The 17,598-nt window shown below is 49.2% G+C and overlaps 1 protein-coding gene across 1 annotated transcript in view; it reads left to right on the top strand.

Annotated features, from left to right (window-relative positions):
- LOC138451415 (phospholemman-like) overlaps window positions 1-17,598 on the top strand; it is a 366,388-nt gene that overhangs the window by 295,867 nt on the left and 52,923 nt on the right. The gene's annotated exons all lie outside the window — the stretch shown is intronic.

Below are 17,598 nucleotides of genomic sequence, written 5' to 3'. Positions count from 1 at the left end.
GGGTTGCATCGCTGCGTGCAAAGTCAAAAGCTATAGATGAATTGGCACATGTCAAGATCCCTGATGCTGATCACCTGCCTGTAACATTATCACCTTGGAAAATAGGTACAATTTCCCTCGTTAAGATGGTAGTCCTGCCCAAGTTTTAAATCGTTTTCATCGGCGCCCCGGTGTACCCCACAAACGCCTTCTTTTTGAAGAGCGGTAGTACACTACTACACATATCTGGGCTGGAACACCGCGTGGGGTCTACTGTAATCCCCTCACTGTGCCTTATGAGGATGGACTGGCAGTGCCCAATCTTGTGCAGTAATATTTAGTTGCTCGGGCACATGCGTGCCTTTTGGTATACCCAGGCCTGAGATCGCCCACATGTTCATACTGGTGGCCCGGGCTAGCCTCATATCTATGGTATTGGGTGTGGTGAATGGCAACACACTCCGTAGGAACTCCATAGAGAGGCGAGAGGCGGGTTTAGCAGGCCCGTTGATGAATACCAATTGGTTTAATCTGTCAGTAGGCTAAAAGGCTTGCCTTGAATTCTATGTTCAAGCTAGTTCTTTCAAATTCTGGCATATGTTCTCCCGTGCTCCTCAATCTCTGCCCCTTTTCTTTCGTGAGATACATGAGACAATTTTGCTCAGGCAGAGTCTGATTTCTGTGCATGTATCCTGCCCATGCCCCATGGTTGCACTATTCTGGAGGGAGGCATTTGATGCAGTGGGTGTTATGGTTGGATACATGCTTCAGATGTCTCTGATGTTGGGTGTTGAGGGATACACACATATTACAAGCATGATTCTCAGGCTTAGAGGAAATGTGTGTGCCTGGCTCCAGTACTACCCGGACACTGGAACTCATTAGGAGTTTCCCAGTACGGAACAAATGCTGGTAAAAATGCTGGGAATTCTGGCACCTGTATTCTTTCCAGACCAGGGAAACACGAGTTTGCCATTGGGGCAGTGAACTACTGAAAGGCCTGACCTGCCTGGAGTTCAGGCCCCTACGGCAAATAAATGCCAGAATCACTGTCACTGGTACTACCGGTGACGGTAATTCTGGCAATCCCATCCCACGGAGTCCTATAGGACTCCATGGAATGGGAACATACAGGCGTCTCTGCTGCCTGGTATTTCCCGTATATCAGGCGGTGAAAACAGTAAAGCAGTTTTTACGGTATCCTGCCGGAAAACTATATTGAGGCCCAATGTGTGTGCATGGCCTGGATCCAGTGGTCGAAGTGTACGAAAATAAGTAGTGGTACTATGTTCCCTACTGGCCTGCACCGGTCCCCACAGACCCCCTTGCCGCACCGCCTCCCGTGCACAATAAAAAAAAAAAACATGTGCTTGCTCTTTAAGGAAACGTCCTGTGCAGTGCACTGAAAGTGCAAGTTTCAACTTTTTCCTAGACCTTTATTCTAAAACGAAACCATTCCGGAACGGTTTCTTTTTAAAATAAAAGTATAGGAACAGTAACAATTAAAAGAAGTAGAGGAGCACCGCTCTGACTGCTCCCGCCCACTTCGACCACTGCCTGGATCACAGGGCACCACTTGATGCTGAGTGATAGGCATCGGACACTGAGGGCCTCATTACGGGTCGGGCGTTCCGGAATTAACAGTGGCGGTAAACCCGCCGCCACTATTAATTCTGGACCGCCCGATCCCGAGTCCTGCAGGCGGGAGGTGATCTTCCCGCCGGGCCTGACCTGGCGGGTTTAACACCACCCGCCTACAGGCGGACGTGGAAACACCTGCACCATCACGAGATGGTGCCGTGTTTCCACTTCCCCATTCCCATTGAGTCCTCTGGGACTCAATGGGAATGGGGATTTACCGAATTCCGCCTCCGGAATTCCGGGACACCAGGGCTGTAATGCCCTGGTAATTCCGGGAGTCACGGAGGCGGTATGGTAATACGAGTCCGGCGGTAACCAGGCGGTTTTACCGCCGCAGTTACCGCCGGACTCGTAATGAGGCCCTGAGTACTGTAAACACGAAAGTGAGGCTTTTAGAGACCTGGATGTGCCAGCAACTACACCTAAAAACCTCTGTTCTCATTCCAAATCCTACCAGCTGAGAAGATCTGGAGAATCTTTCGATACTAACCCTCATCTGGGAGATGATTACTGCGTCTTAGGTTTTGGTTTCTCCTTCTGTAAAACTCTTCCTCCTTAGCGCATTGATGCTTTCCAGCCATAGTTCTCGTTTTATAAATCCTAAATAAACAGATGCATGTTGGATTAACAATGCTATCCAAATGGTTTACTCTGCATTATACGGAACTCTATTATGCACTAATGGGCTCACTCTATTGCACTTATCAAATTTATTGATTTGGAAAGACATTGCAAATGGTTCGGAGGTATTACATCTATACTGTTTTTATGAATTGGTAAATATTTTATTTTTATTTTTCAAAAAGCCACTTGGGGTTTCTGTATGATTCACGGACAGACCCTCCAAAGCACATTGGCTGTATACAGTGTAGGGCTGTGTGATTTTATGTGCAGTTTCCAGTAGCATACTTTCGCGAAGATCCCAAATTCACAACTATGTGAAGCTGCAAAGTTTCCATGTGTTTTTGCAACTGCACCGACATGAAGATTTTTTCCTGCACTCTTCACTTGGGAGACTCCGCTTTCCCAGACTTGCCGCTGCGGCTAAAAATCATCGAGCACATGTCTGTGCATTGAATTCATAAAAATACATCTTGGCTGACAATTACAATACACAGAAGCAGATCTGCAGAAAGCTGATTACTGACCAAGTCCTTTGAGCAGAAAACAAAGAACGCCGAAGTACATTTTGTAGAAGTTAATTACTGCCAAAGAACACTAACAAATGAAAAACATAATAACCACATGCGCAGATGTTTGCTCAAGCTCAGTGCACATGGAGTAAGTCTGCTCCACCCATCCCTCTTAACCATTTTTAAAAGATCAAATAAATAAAAGTTATGTGATTAGTTGTAATACATAGAATTAATTGGCAGTACCTGTATTTTAGCATGAAACAACGCGAGGATCACCCAGCAGAATTAAGGATGTTATCCCGATTCTCCCAGTCACGAGGATACAGTCATTAAACACTCCCGGGTCAGCACGAGAGAGAAACAGGAAGTGGAAGTGCTGTACTGTATAGCCTAATGCCTGTCGTGTATGGCATGCGTGCCTCTATTATTCTTGTCACCTGGAAGGAAGCGGTTCATGAGAAATAATTCTAGCAAATGGTGTTTTGTGGGAACATTTCTTCAAAATAACTTTTTGGGTTTGAAGGGTATATGCTAGTGGAACTTGTGTTTATGTAACAGCTTTTTTTGCGCAGGGAAAGCAACACAGCACACCCCGAGCACCATTTATGACTCCATTATGCCATACGCATACTTAAATGCCCACAAAACCCAATTTTCAGGAATTGTATAGTGCGTGCAAGAAAACCATTGCAACTTTGCAGGGCTCCTATGCCATTTGCAAAATGGTCCCCACTTGGCATGGCCCAGGGAACGGTGGGTTTGGGGGGGAGGCTTCACAAGTCACCACCCAGGGTGAGGGGGGCTTTAGGGGGAAGTGGGGTGTCATCAGGGGGTGACATGGGGTCGAGCTGCAGCCTGAGAGCACCCCTATATAAAAGGCGCCGGCACGTAGGGGCGGCCTCTTTGACTCCTCTTCCTTGTTCGTAACTGACATCCTTCTGTCGGGTTCACTCTTACCGACTTTTGCCAATCATACAATTCTTTTACATTCTTGTGATGCAGGATTCTCTCCCCTTAGCTTTACAATCTTCTGCTGGTCTAAGTCTTTCGACTTTACAGAGGATTTTGGTAGCCCCATGTATGTCCACTCAGCCAACTGGTCCAACCTCTCATTTGGGTATCTAGGGTGGGGCTCCAAGGGAGGAAGGGAGTGTGAATGGAATGTGGACACAAGGGGGTGTAAGATTGTGCAGTATCTCGGGACGTGCCCCTGACGCGAGGTGTCGGTGCTATGGGAAGTTGGCTAAATTTTGGGGTGCCGTAATTTGGCACACGCCGAATACAAACCCATGTCACATTCATCCCCTACCAAGACCTGGCTGTTAACCACTCTCCGTCATTTTGATTTACTGAATCTCCAAATCCACTCTGCATTCTACAGTTCCCTGCCACTGACTCTGTGTGATGACCAGCCAGTCCCTTCAATGCTCTCTGTCAGTTTTCACTATCAGACCACTCCAAAGAGGACATCATACAAGGCCCGGGAAAGGACGCCCAATGAGAAGGCTGTCACCCGCTTCACAAGCCCAACTTGACTTCACTACTAGCCACGCTGCTCTATGCTCTCTTTGCAGGTTCACTGATGAATACGCGAGAGCAAACACGGTTCTGTAGCTCACTGGCAGACCCTCAAATAGAGGCCTGCTATTTTAAAACGCCTTCGACGACACCCTCGGGCTCGGCTCGAAACACTTTTTCTCAAGGTCGTTTAATAGGAATGTTAGACAATAAAAGCCTAGTGCAGGTGGTGTTACAGTGACACCTGCTGGCTGACGACGGCGATGCTGCCACAGTAGATGAAAAGCACAAACGTGATTCATTAAAAAATGTGTGCATATTTGCACTTTCATGCAATACGTTCCCCAATGTATCATTTTAGTCAATTGCACCACAAAGTGCAAACAAGTGTTAAAATAGGCTAAATTGCCTTAACACTATTCTTTGCACTTAGCAATAAAAAATAAAAATAAACTTTCAAATGTCTCCAGCATTTTCTTGCTAGAGGCATTCCCTATGGATTCCTGTGAAATCCAAAACTTTTAGCAGGTTGATTCCATAAATATCCAATGCATTTATGCCAGCATGAAAACGGCAATCTGGCTTAGATGTACTTGTTTTACTCTGCATACACAGAAATTCTATTCTGTGCACCAGCTTCGCCTGCAAAAATGTTGTACATGCCACAGAGCGTACAAAGTGGTGTTACACTGGCATATCACTCTTGATATTTATAACACTTTTTGTGCTCTACGAACTTCAAAAACAAAAAAACAAAAATGTTTTTGCTGTAGCTTTTGCTGACTTGGAGCACTGGCCGAAGCCTGGAGTAGAGGGAACACGAAGTACTGCTCTCAGAGAGACACCTGCTGACTAGGAGCAGTGAGCCTAGCCAAGTGCTGCTCTCAGAGAGACACCTGCTGACTTGGAGCAGTGAGCCTAGCCAAGTGCTGCTCTCAGAGAGACACCTGCTGACTAGGAGCAGTGAGCCTAGCCAAGTGCTGCTCTCAGAGAGACACCTGCTGACTTGGAGCAGTGAGCCTAGCCAAGTGCTGCTCTCAGAGAGACACCTGCTGACTAGGAGCAGTGAGCCTAGCCAAGTGCTGCTCTCAGAGAGACACCTGCTGACTTGGAGCAGTGAGCCTAGCCAAGTGCTGCTCTCAGAGAGACACCTGCTGACTTGGAGCAGTGAGCCTAGCCAAGTGCTGCTCTCAGAGAGACACCTGCTGACTAGGAGCAGTGAGCCTAGCCAAGTGCTGCTCTCAGAGAGACACCTGCTGACTAGGAGCAGTAAGCCTAGCCAAGTGCTGCTCTCAGAGAGACACCTGCTGACTAGGAGTACTGAGCCTAGTCTGGAGTAGAGGGAACACCAAGTGCGGCTCTCAGAGAGACGCCTGCTGACTAGGAGCAGTGAGCCTAGCCAAGTTCTGCTCTCAGAGAGACACCTGCTGACTAGGAGCAGTGAGCCTAGCCAAGTGCTGCTCTCAGAGAGATACCTGCTGACTAGGAGCAGTGAGCCTAGCCAAGTGCTGCTCTCAGAGAGACACCTGCTGACTAGGAGCAGTGAGCCTAGCCTAGTGCTGCTCTCAGAGAGACACCTGCTGACTAGGAGCAGTGAGCCTAGCCAAGTGCTGCTCTCAGAGAGACACCTGCAGACTAGGAGCAGTGAGCCTAGCCAAGTGCTGCTCTCAGAGAGACACCTGCTGACTAGGAGTACTGAGCCTAGTCTGGAGTAGAGGGAACACCAAGTGCAGCTCTCAGAGAGACGCCTGCTGACTAGGAGCAGTGAGCCTAGCCAAGTGCTGCTCTCAGAGAGACACCTGCTGACTAGGAGCAGTGAGCCTAGCCAATTGCTGCTCTCAGAGAGACACCTGCTGACTAGGAGCAGTGAGCCTAGTCTGGAGTAGAGGGAACACCAAGTGCGGCTCTCAGAGAGACGCCTGCTGACTAGGAGCAGTGAGCCTAGCCAAGTGCTGCTCTCAGAGAGACGCCTGCTGACTAGGAGCAGTGAGCCTAGCCAAGTGCTGCTCTCAGAGAGACACCTGCTGACTAGGAGCAGTGAGCCTAGCCAAGTGCTGCTCTCAGAGAGACACCTGAAGACTAGGAGCAGTCAGCCTAGCCAAGTGCTGCTCTCAGAGAGACAACTGCTGACTAGGAGCAGCGAGCCTAGCCAGGTGCTGCTCTCAGAGAGACACCTGCTGACTAGGAGCAGCGAGCCTAGCCAAGTTCTGCTCTCAGAGAGACACCTGCTGACTAGGAGCAGTGAGCCTAGCCTAGTGCTGCTCTCAGAGAGACACCTGCTGACTAGGAGCAGTGAGCCTAGCCAAGTGCTGCTCTCAGAGAGACACCTGCAGACTAGGAGCAGTGAGCCTAGCCAAGTGCTGCTATGAGAGAGACACCTGCTGACTAGGAGCAGTGAGCCTAGCCAAGTGCTGCTCTCAGAGAGACACCTGCTGACTAGGAGCAGTGAGCCTAGCCAAGTGCTGCTCTCAGAGAGACACCTGCTGACTAGGAGCAGTGAGCCTAGCCTAGTGCTGCTCTCAGAGAGACACCTGCTGACTAGGAGCAGTGAGCCTAGCCAAGTGCTGCTCTCAGAGAGACACCTGCTGACTAGGAGGAGTGAGCCTAGCCAAGTGCTGCTCTCAGAGAGACACCTGCTGACTAGGAGTACTGAGCCTAGTCTGGAGTAGAGGGAACACCAAATGCGGCTCTCAGAGAGACGCCTGCTGACTAGGAGCAGTGAGCCTAGCCAAGTGCTGCTATGAGAGAGACACCTGCTGACTAGGAGCAGTGAGCCTAGCCAAGTGCTGCTCTCAGAGAGACACCTGCTAACTAGGAGCAGTGAGCCTAGCCTAGTGCTGCTCTCAGAGAGATACCTGCTGACTAGGAGCAGTGAGCCTAGCCAAGTGCTGCTCTCAGAGAGACACCTGCAGACTAGGAGCAGTGAGCCTAGCCAAGTGCTGCTCTCAGAGAGAGAACCTGCTGACTAGGAGTACTGAGCCTAGTCTGGAGTAGAAGGAACACCAAATGCAGATCTCAGAGAGACACCTGCTGACTGGAAACTCTAAATGTGGCACACAACAGTGGGATGGCTAAGTGCTGATGTTACACTGACACTGCCAGATCTGAATGTGGGCTGGACCGCAGGGAAGGGTAAGTGCTGCCTTTCAGAGGCTGCCAACTGGCTGTAGTCTCCGCTGCAGTTGTTGAAAGTCCCAATGAGAGAACACAAGACAAGGTGGCAGCTGTGCCCTAACTGCAAACGCCTGGAAGGAGCTTTAATAACGGAAGACCCCATCCCCATATTGGCCGATGCAAGGAAAATACACAAACAAAGGCTTTCTTAACTTTTCCTGCACATCTGTCAATTCTCTAGTGTGCCTGGGGTCTGTTTGCAGAGGTTTAACACATGAGCATCCGCACAGCACAGATACCTGACAATTCTTCTGTGAGCAGAGTTGTCAGATATCTATAGCGTGGGGGGTGCGGGGGGGTACCATGCGCCTTACTGGGAGACAGGTGTAGGCGGACACCCAATATACATATATACCACGTAACCTATCTTTTGACCCGCCTGTCACCTGTTTCCAAACCCTGCTTATTACCTGGACTCCAGATCACGTTATTGAACCCTGATGTGGCATTGGGAAGGGACAGAAAACCAAAGGTTAATGTAGGGTGAATTTTCCCAAAACGCCTACGGAGAACGACAGTAGGTTAGAATAAGTGACACACAAAAGTAAAGGTAGAAAAAAGGGTTCTATGGTATTAGATCGGCAGGTTTTTTTCGCAGACTGTTTTGCTGAACATTTTCGGCCGAAATTTTATTTTACAAATATTTGGATGGGTTGGGTTCCCACCCCCACCCCAAGAAGCCTTCCCTGCTATCTAGTCCCTATTCCCCACACCCCTTACCCCTACCGCTTATATCCCATAACGCACCCACCCATCTTACTGCCAAAATGCACCCAATACAGCCGAAATCCCCCTATGCACCCCATCAATGGAGACTAACACCGCCAAACCTCCACTTGTAACCCGCAAGTAATACCGCTGGAACAAGTGGCAGTAACAGTAATTCCGTTTGGTGATACCATCAAACTTGTGATGAGGCCCAAGGTGCTTCTGCTGTTCTTCTTTTGGTGGAGGGTTTTCACAGGCAAGCAGTTGTTTCAAATCGACAGGCATCAGTAGTGAGTAAGGGGGCCAAAGTCTTTATTTGGGCTTTGATGCATATGCCAGAAGCAGTCCAGTACCGTGGGGGAGTCCCTTGGGTGATATTGGCCGGGCTGCACATATCATGAGAAGCACAGCTTTGCCTGCAGCAATGGGGGACCCCTACAACACTCCTGAACCTGGGCCGTGACTCTGCCAGCTGCAACCTAGGTAGTCCTGATGGGCCGCCTGACAAGGGGTGGTCCCTTTAAATAATACACAGCCCGGCAGGCTGTGTTAACGTTGGGCACTCCCTGATGTGGGGTCTGCATGTAATTTGAGTGCCCAGGGCCGGTGTGGACAAATGGCCACTTTGGGGGTGGCAGTGATGAATTCCGGTGCTCTCCTGCTTGTCAGAGGAGCACCACCCTGAAGGCCGGGGCTGTGGCGGGTAATGGCACAGAATGGGGTGCCACTCAACCCTCCTTACTGATGATTGTTTTTTTGTTTATTTATTTGTATATATACAAATTATTTATATATAAGCAAGTTACTTAGTGGTCAACGAGAGCTACTAGGTGGAGTCAAAGCAGTTGGAATAGTCAATGTCATTGTATGTATAAGATTAGGACTGATCGTTGGTGTCATTGGAGACAAGCCATTTTATGATGTTGCGCCTGAACATGTAGAAGGGTTGGTCAGCTCTCAGTGGGGGGGGGCGTTCCATGCTTGAGCTGCCATGACAGGGAAACTGAATCCACCCTGCCTTTTTTAGCTTAAATCTAGGAACAACTAGGCGTGCTGAATTGATAGTCCTGGTGGACCGGGTAGTGGATTTTTAGTGATTCTCTCAGAGAGGTAGAGAGGGGCTGCGTGATTGAGGCATTTAAGCATGATTTTGTCCTTGGTAGAGAGCCATTTGATCTGTGTCCTCAGATGTGAAATGTGTTCTCTCCTTTGTATGGCATGGAAACAGTTTTTCTTCAAGGTGCTCCACTCGTGCCTGGAACAGATTTTTAACCTTTTTTCGGAGTAAAGGAGGTCTCGTGCGACCAGCGCAAGGATCCTTTAGTCTAACTTTTTTGTTTATGCTGAAAGGATCCACCACGTGGCTTCTCTCACCAGGGATCCAGCTACTTGTATTCATTTATTTTTTGGATCTCCTGCAAGGGGTTACATATTGTCTGTTTTTCCTGGCCTCTTGTGGTGGTGTATTCCAAGAATGACCTTTTGTCAAGACGTCTTGTGTGCATAAGTTGTTGAGTCAGTGTATAGTAGTGCTGGAACATATAGTGCTCGTGGTGGGTGCAGAGTCAGATCTAAGAACGTAAGCCATAGTTTCTCCCTGCCATGCACAAGCGCCTGGAACTGAACACGGTGGCGAGAATATGAAGATTGCCCACCTGCATGCAGTCAGTCATAGGAATGCGCATTTTCCAAGTCTCTCTGGGGGGTCGTCACATGTGTGCAGAGAACCAGAGAATCCCAGGACCTTCGCTTGCACCCAACAATGGAAGTGTTTAAGGCACTTACCAGTGATTGCCCTATGGTAGAGGAATGAGGCCTCACTGGTCACAGCCAGGAAGGGAAGAACTTGCACACGCTGATCTTTCAGAATGTAGTTCTGGGATATGACCAATGTAGAATCACTTTATTTCCTCCATGTAATGTGTACACTTTGAACCCTCCAGGAGCTGTTTGTTGCCTTCACAGAGCTGTTAATTCCTCTGCGAGTAAGAGTACCTGTGCAGTATGTCCAGGTGACTGCTTTCACTCGGTGGTCCCTTTGAAGTACAAGATGACACAAAGGGAACATGAATGTACAAATACATGAAGAGAACACAGGACAACCTCATTGTTTGCAGTGTGTGTGAGTACATTTAGCAAGAGTAGGGTGAGGCACATGAATGATATGCATTAGGCATAGGAAAGATGGGGCATGGCTGCTGCCTCCTACACGTTTTGGGCTGAAGCTGTGCTCTGTGGGATGGCCTGGTAACTGTTGCTCTTGTGGTGTCAATAGCTGTGGGCTGGTCACTAGTCTAATGCAGTGTTCAAGCATGTGGGTAGATGGTGGCTTGTTCTATGGAATGGCTTATACTCTTGTGAGATGGTAACTTGTGTTGTTTTTAGGTGGACCTTGTGCTGTTATTTGGCTATTGGTGCAGTTGAACTGCAAATAGAGAGACTGGGTCACTTGTGCTTTTTAGTGGCCATTATGTCTAAGGAGATGGCATAAGTTGCCCTGTGGTGGTCACCACCGATATTGCAAAGTCGGAGTTGTCGCTTATGATCTGGGTTCATATTTGGCGGTGTGAGGTGGTCAAGTGAAGGGGAGTGGCCAATGTCACTGTTGCATGGTCATTGGTGCACAGAGGTGGTTGTCAATGCTAGTGGGTAGTTTTGAATGTTGTGGGCCTTGTAGAGGCCTACATAAGAAGGACACCCTAATTTGCAGCAAGCGAGTCCCTTTCCCCAAGCCGCACTAAGCCAGTGAAGATTTCTGTTGCCCTGACGACATCCTCCATCCTCCCGCACATGTGCATGCAATCTGTCTAGTCCCTCCATTTTACTGTGTCCACCCCCCAAGGTGTGGTCTCATGGTTTCAATTCTCTATTTTTCCCCCTTGCCTGCATTCATACCCTTCATTTTTCCCTCCCTCTTGAACTCTTGGGCTCCTTGATTCCCACTGCTTTCGCAGGTGTCTCTGACACCTACCCATTCTTGTGTGCACAACCTGACTTTGACTTTTATTCTGGGAACCCTCTGCTGCAACGGTTCCACTGCATCACCTCAGTGACCCCATGCCACCTTACTTTGTGCATATTTGCTCCCACTGTATCTGAACTGATTTCCGCCCTGTCCTCCCAAAAAAGATAATCAAATCTGTCTGTTTGTTCCATGTCACCCTTACCTCCAAATGCTGCATTTTAACTGCTGCACTTGAAATTCGAATCTAGCTGTGGTGATGATCCATGTTCCCTTACTAAATTGTTTATGGTCTCAGTCTAATGTGCAAAATCTCTTAATTAGGCATTTATAACTCCCCTGACTTTGCTTTAACTTGGCATTCTGTTTTGGGGCATTTTTTAATCTCTGTTATAGTATTTATAATGTAGGTGCCTTTTCACAGGTATTTCCCTTTTGCTCCTGAATCTCCACGCCTGCACATGCTGCTAGGACACCTGATGAGTTTGTGCGTGCATTGTGCAGTTCTCCGTCCCCCTCTCCTCCCTGTTACCTCTCTCCCCTATGGCTTTCAACATCTCCCCTATCTACTGTAACTGTTGCTTTATCACCTATCCCCCCTCTCTCTCGAAGTCTGGAAGGAACAAAGTTTAAGGAGAGTCTTCTGGCCTCCAACCCAGGCCTGCCCATTTCAGACACTTACTTCAATGCATCCTCCAGGCAGACTATCACTGACATCCTGTACGTCACCCCTTCTCCTGACCTATGGACTCCCCATATGGTTTCTGTCCTTTCCCCTTTCTCTTCTTCACCCATTAATGGTGGCACCAGATGGGAAGTGCTCTTGGCGCACTTCTCATCCTCCAGGTGCATCATTAATGTCTATCAGAATGGCACTATCATGGATCAGGACTCGCAGCCCAATCTCCTCCTTCTTGATAGGCACCACCCATCTCTCATTAGCTTCCTCTCCTCTCCTGCCACTCCTCCCTCTGCCTTCTCTCTGGCCTCTGCACCCCCTCCGAGGGCTGTACCCCGCTCCTGTAGCCCTCCAGAGAAGACCTTCAAGTAGGCAATCAGCTTCACTTAGTTACTCTCAATTCATGCTCTGCTGTCAAACACTCCTCTGATATCTGTCACCTCCTTGAAGACATTGACCTTGATGCCCTGGCTCTCACTGAGACATGGTTGAAGTCCAGCTCTGTCACTACTTTTGACACTCTTTTCCCCGATGGCTACAAGACCCCCTCCAATCCCAGGCACACCCAGTCTGCGGACGGAGTGGTCCTGTTTTCCCTGAATGAATTTCTGCCACCATCATTCCCACTCAACCCTGCTCTTCCTTTGATTGCCTCATCTGTAGAATATATGTTTCTCCCACCTTCTCCCTCACTCTCACCATTATATATAGGCCCCCTGAACCTACTCCCCTTTTCCTCTATGAATGGGCTGACCTCCCCTCCTCTCTCCTGACCTCCTCCCCAAAGTCTCTTCTTTGAGGACTTTAACATCCACCTTGACTCTCTGGGTGCAGCCACTGTACTCTTCTGTGCCCTCTTTGACTCTCTTGCCCTCACAATTCTTCCTTTTGGTCCGACGCACTCTGCCAGACACATCTTGGATGTGCTCATCTCCACAGACATCCCTTTCTCCAACCCTCTAACTACTCCTCTCTCCTGGTCTGATCACTCTCTCCATCATCTGGAGGTCTTGGGCCCACCGGTGATGCCTCTGCCCACACGGCCAGTCTCGTTCTCTATCATTTGACTGATGAAGCTTGTGTCAGTTGCTGCATTCACCGCCACCTTGATTCCCCATTCTGCCACGGCTATTGACTCTCACACTGACTCAGCAGTTCCTAACCTCCTTCTCTCCATCTCCAAAACTCTGGACATCATTGCCCCTGTCATGACAGTTCTGCATGAAGCCTGACTCCAAGTGTAACTCTTGGTATGACTCTGACCTGGCCACTCTGAAACACAAGTGCAGATTTGTTGAGTGGAAGTGGCAGGCCTCAAGTATATCCTCTGTCAAACTGGCATTCTGGCTTCTCCGAAGGCAGTATCGACTCTCTATCTGCTCTTAGAAGAAAGCTCATGTCCAAACCCGCATCTCTGAGGCCCCCAATAACCCGGCTGCACTTTTCAAAATCTGCAAGACAATTGCCAAACCCACTGCAGTCTCCTCTTCTCCTCTTCCCTCCCATGCCCTTTGCACCGCACTGGCCTCCCACTTATCCTCTAAAACTCAAGACATCCTGTCCTCACTCTCCTTTACTCCTCTCCCCAACCCCCTCCTCTCTTGCCACACTTGGCCCCCCTTCCAATCTCCCCCATATTCTCCTCCTTCTCTCCCATTGCATCGAATGAGGTCTCTAAATGAGTCCGCTCTATGAACATCTTATCCAAACATGTGCTCCCCTGCTCTTCCAGAACTATCAAGAACAACATCTCCTCTCTCACCCCTGCCTTGGCAGACTTCTGTAACAATTCCGTTGCCAGTGGCTCTTTCCCATGAACCCTCAAGCACTCCCTTGTGCACCCTCTCCTAAAAATGCCATCTGCAGGCCCTTCATGCCTGGCTAACTATAACCCTCTTTCCATCACCTCCTGGAGAAGTTGGTAATGCCCCAAATGACCCACCACACTTAATCAGCTGGTTATCTCCACGACCACCAGCCCAGCTTTAGAGCCTCCAGAGGCATGGAAACTGCTGAACTGAACACCCGTGAAGACATGCTATCAAATCTGAATTCTAAATCTCCCTTAGTTCTGATCCTCCTCGATCTTTCCTCTGCCTTTGACCCAATCAACCATGCCATCCTCATAAATCATCTCTGTGACACCGTAGGCATCATGGAGCAGGCACTGGCCTTGCTGACCTCCTTCCCCAGTAACCGAACTTCCCAATTGCAAATTGGCCCTTTCCAGTCTTCCACCTCTCTCTCTCTCTACCTGTGTAGTTCCTCAGGGCTCTATCTTATCACTGTGGCTCTTCAATATCTACCATGACCTTCATGCCCACCTGATCTCCACCTTCTCTCCTCACTTCCAGTGTTACGCTGATGACATACAGCTCTCCTTTAAGCTTCCTTCCTCTACCTCCTCTTCTTCCTCTCTCATACATGACTGCATGACTGCTATTCAGGCATGGTGCTCTGCTAATGATCTCTACCTTAATGCCAGTAAAACTGAGATCTTCCTCATTGGGAGGCCTGCTCCTTGTTTCTCTCCCGCTGTCTGGCTGTCCTCCTTAGGCCCCCCTCCCCTCACCCTCTTTTGAGGCAAACAATCTTGGGGTAATCTTCGACTCCTCTCTCTCCTTCTCCCCTCATATCACAGACCTTGGCAAGAAGTCCAACTTTCAGCTCCAATTCCTCAGAGGCATTCTACCTTTCCTCACCTTTCCCCAGAAGCTCAATGTCTCCAGAGCTCTGGTTCTCCCTAGGCTGGACTACTTCCAAAGCCTCTTCCTCATTATGCCTCTTTCCTCCCTTAGCCCTCTTCAACTTATCCAACATAGGGCTACAAGACTTATCCTTGGCCTCAAGCCCAGGGACCGCATCTCTTCAGCCCTAAAATCTCTCCACTGGCTCCCAGTGGCTGCAAGGATTTATTTATTTATTTATTGTTTGCTTGTGCTCATACAAATAAAATACTGCTTCAAAGGATCAAATTCAAGAGCATCATCCAGAAGGCTTTCTTGGGCCTGGGACACCACTACATCCAACTTTCTCTCCCTAAATACCTCTGTGCTAGAGTCCTTCAGTCCTTTAGCTCCAAATTTCTGCAGATCAGATGTTTTACCAAGCAGAGAGTGGGGTTGGATCTCTTTCGTCGGCAGGAGCCTCCCTCTGGAATGGCCTCCCTGCCCCTCTCAGATTTGAGCCACATCTCCTTAAGTTCCGGATGCTTTGCAGGACTTTCCTTTTCTCCTCCTCCTTCGTCCTCCCCCCATGCTAATGTCCCCCTGCCACTGCGACTGCTACCTGGCCCCTTATGAGTATTACAGGGACCAGTCCCTCCCCTATCAGTCTCCCAGCAGCCCTAAACAGCATTTTCCCTTGGGCACCCTTCCCAGACTAGCCTGAATCGCTTCCATCCCATCCTTGAACTAGCTGAACCTTACCCCTTGTTCACCCTGGCACTTGTCCTCGTTGGGCTCCCCCTTGCACTTGTCAACCCCCTGGTGCCCCTGCCTCCTGCACCCACCCTTCCCTTATCCCCTTCCGACTGCCCTTACCTTCCCCTTTTCCCCCGCACTTATTGTTATGTTATGTTATGTTACTTTGCTTTTATATAGCGCCTTATGTACCATTGGTATGGTCTCAAGGCGCTGGTAGGTTGAACGCCCTCGGGAACCGAAGTTCAAGTCAGTAGAGAGAATAGAGAGAGTCATAAAGGTGCGTGTGAGCACCGGATATGTGTGCAGCTGGTGTGGTATTCGTGTGATAGCTGCTTCCTAGCGGTAGGTGTGGTGGTTGAGAGATCAAGAGTATGTGTTCGTTCTGGCAGGTTGTTATCCAGACCGATTCTGGCTGCGTTAGGCCTGAGGAGAACGCCTAGGCTGGAGGGTGTGTAACCAGCAGTGTTTAGTTAGGGCGATGGGGAGTATGAGGCAAATGATGGTATGAGAACAGCTATACCGAATGGTGTCATAGTATTGCTGTGTTCTAGTTGAGTGGTGGTGTAAAGAAGAGAGTAAGCGTGGAGATTTGATATGGTGGTTTACCTTAGGTGCTTGAGATCGAGCGCACTCCAACCCGTTCCATGCACTCCAACCCGTTCCATGCACTCTAACCCATTCCATGCACTCCAACCCATTCCATGCACTCCAACCCATTCCATGCACTCTATCATTTTTGTACAGTGTCCATTCCATGCCCTCTATCTGTTCCGTGCATTCCATCAGTTGCATGAACTTGCTCAGTTCTATGCGCATTATCAGTTCGATCAGTTCTATGTATTCCTTCTGATCAGTGCACTTCGTCTGATCTATGCATTTCATCCCTTCATCATCCGGTCTGCTCCTTTCATTCGTTCTACCTGCGTTATCCTTTCTCTATGCATCATCCATCCACATACGTCATCTTCACACGTTCCGTCCACTTCACCGGTTCTGCCCACTTTACCGGTTTCGCCCACTTCACCGGTTCCAACCACATCACCCGTTCATCCACCTACTTCGTCCGTTCTACCATTTCACCCGTTCCATCCACATGTTCCACCCGTTCCACCATTCCAACCCCATACTTCACCCGTTCCAACCCCATACTTCACCCGTTCCAACCACATTTTTCACTTGATCCATCCCCTTCACCGGTTCCATCCACCTACTTCATTGGTTCCATTCAGCATACTTGACCCATTTTGTCCACATACTTGCTCCGTTCCTTCCAACCACTTCACCCGTTCGCTCTGCACTCTACACCCGCTCTGCAATCTTCACCCGCTCTGCACTCTACACCCGCTCTGCACCCGCACCATACCATACATCCGCTCAACATCCTACATCGGCTTACCACCACCGCACCCTACATCTGCTCAACACCCTAAATCTGCTCAACACCCTACATCTGCTCAACACCCTACATCTGCTCAAAACCACCATGCCCTACATCCGCTCACCACCCTAAATCTGCTCAACACCAGTGGTCGAAGTGAGGGGAAGCGGTCGGGAGCGGTGCTCCTCTACTTTTTTAAATTATGTTTTACAGCTCCTATACTTTTATTTTAAAAAGAAACCGTTCTGGTTGGTTTCGTTTTAAAATAAAAGTGTAGAAAGACGTTTCAGCTTGCCCTTTCAGTGCAGTGCACTGAACGTACCCTTAAACAGCAGGTGCAAGTGTTTGGGGGTTTGTATTGTGTGTGGGAGGGGTTGTGGCAATGGATTTGTAGGGAGTGGGTGCAGGCCAGCAGGGAACATAGTTCCACTACTTCGTATCATACACTTCGACCACCGCTCTACGCACTCATCCTCTCTATGCACTCATCCGCTCTACGCGCTTCGTCCGCTCTACGCGCTTCGTCCGCTCCACCGACTTCATCCGCTCCACTCACTTCGTTCATTCATCCTGCATTATCGGTTCAGCCCATGTCACTTGTCGCACGCACTCGATCCGTTCCATGCTCTCCATCTGTCCCATGCACTACACCCATCTCATGTACTCGAATCGTCTATTCTGTTTGTTCCATTTATACCATGCACTCTTACATTCCATGCCATCTCTCTGTGCACTCATCCGTCTCCTGTATTCATCTTTCCATCCTCTTCACTATGTAAGGAACATCCTCTTCTGTACCTCCAACACCAGCATGTGGAGAGTGGACAGGATGTCCAGCGACATGTTCCATGGGAGTTTTCTAGGGGGTAGGCTTGTCGGGCCCACATAGTCAACGGCGTCTCTGCTGTCGTCCTCTCTAGACAATCCCATCCTACTCTGCGTTCCCCCAGTAGCAGTCATTCCCTAGATGCTCCTGGTCCGTGTGAATGGGCACGATA

Source organism: Ambystoma mexicanum, chromosome 1p (genome assembly GCF_040938575.1).
Source record: "Ambystoma mexicanum isolate Mex_15411 chromosome 1p, UKY_AmexF1_1, whole genome shotgun sequence".
In the NCBI taxonomy this organism is placed as follows: Eukaryota; Metazoa; Chordata; class Amphibia; order Caudata; family Ambystomatidae; genus Ambystoma; species Ambystoma mexicanum.
The sequence above is the reverse complement of the archived record's forward strand: the minus strand, read 5'-3'. Positions and strand labels throughout refer to the sequence as shown.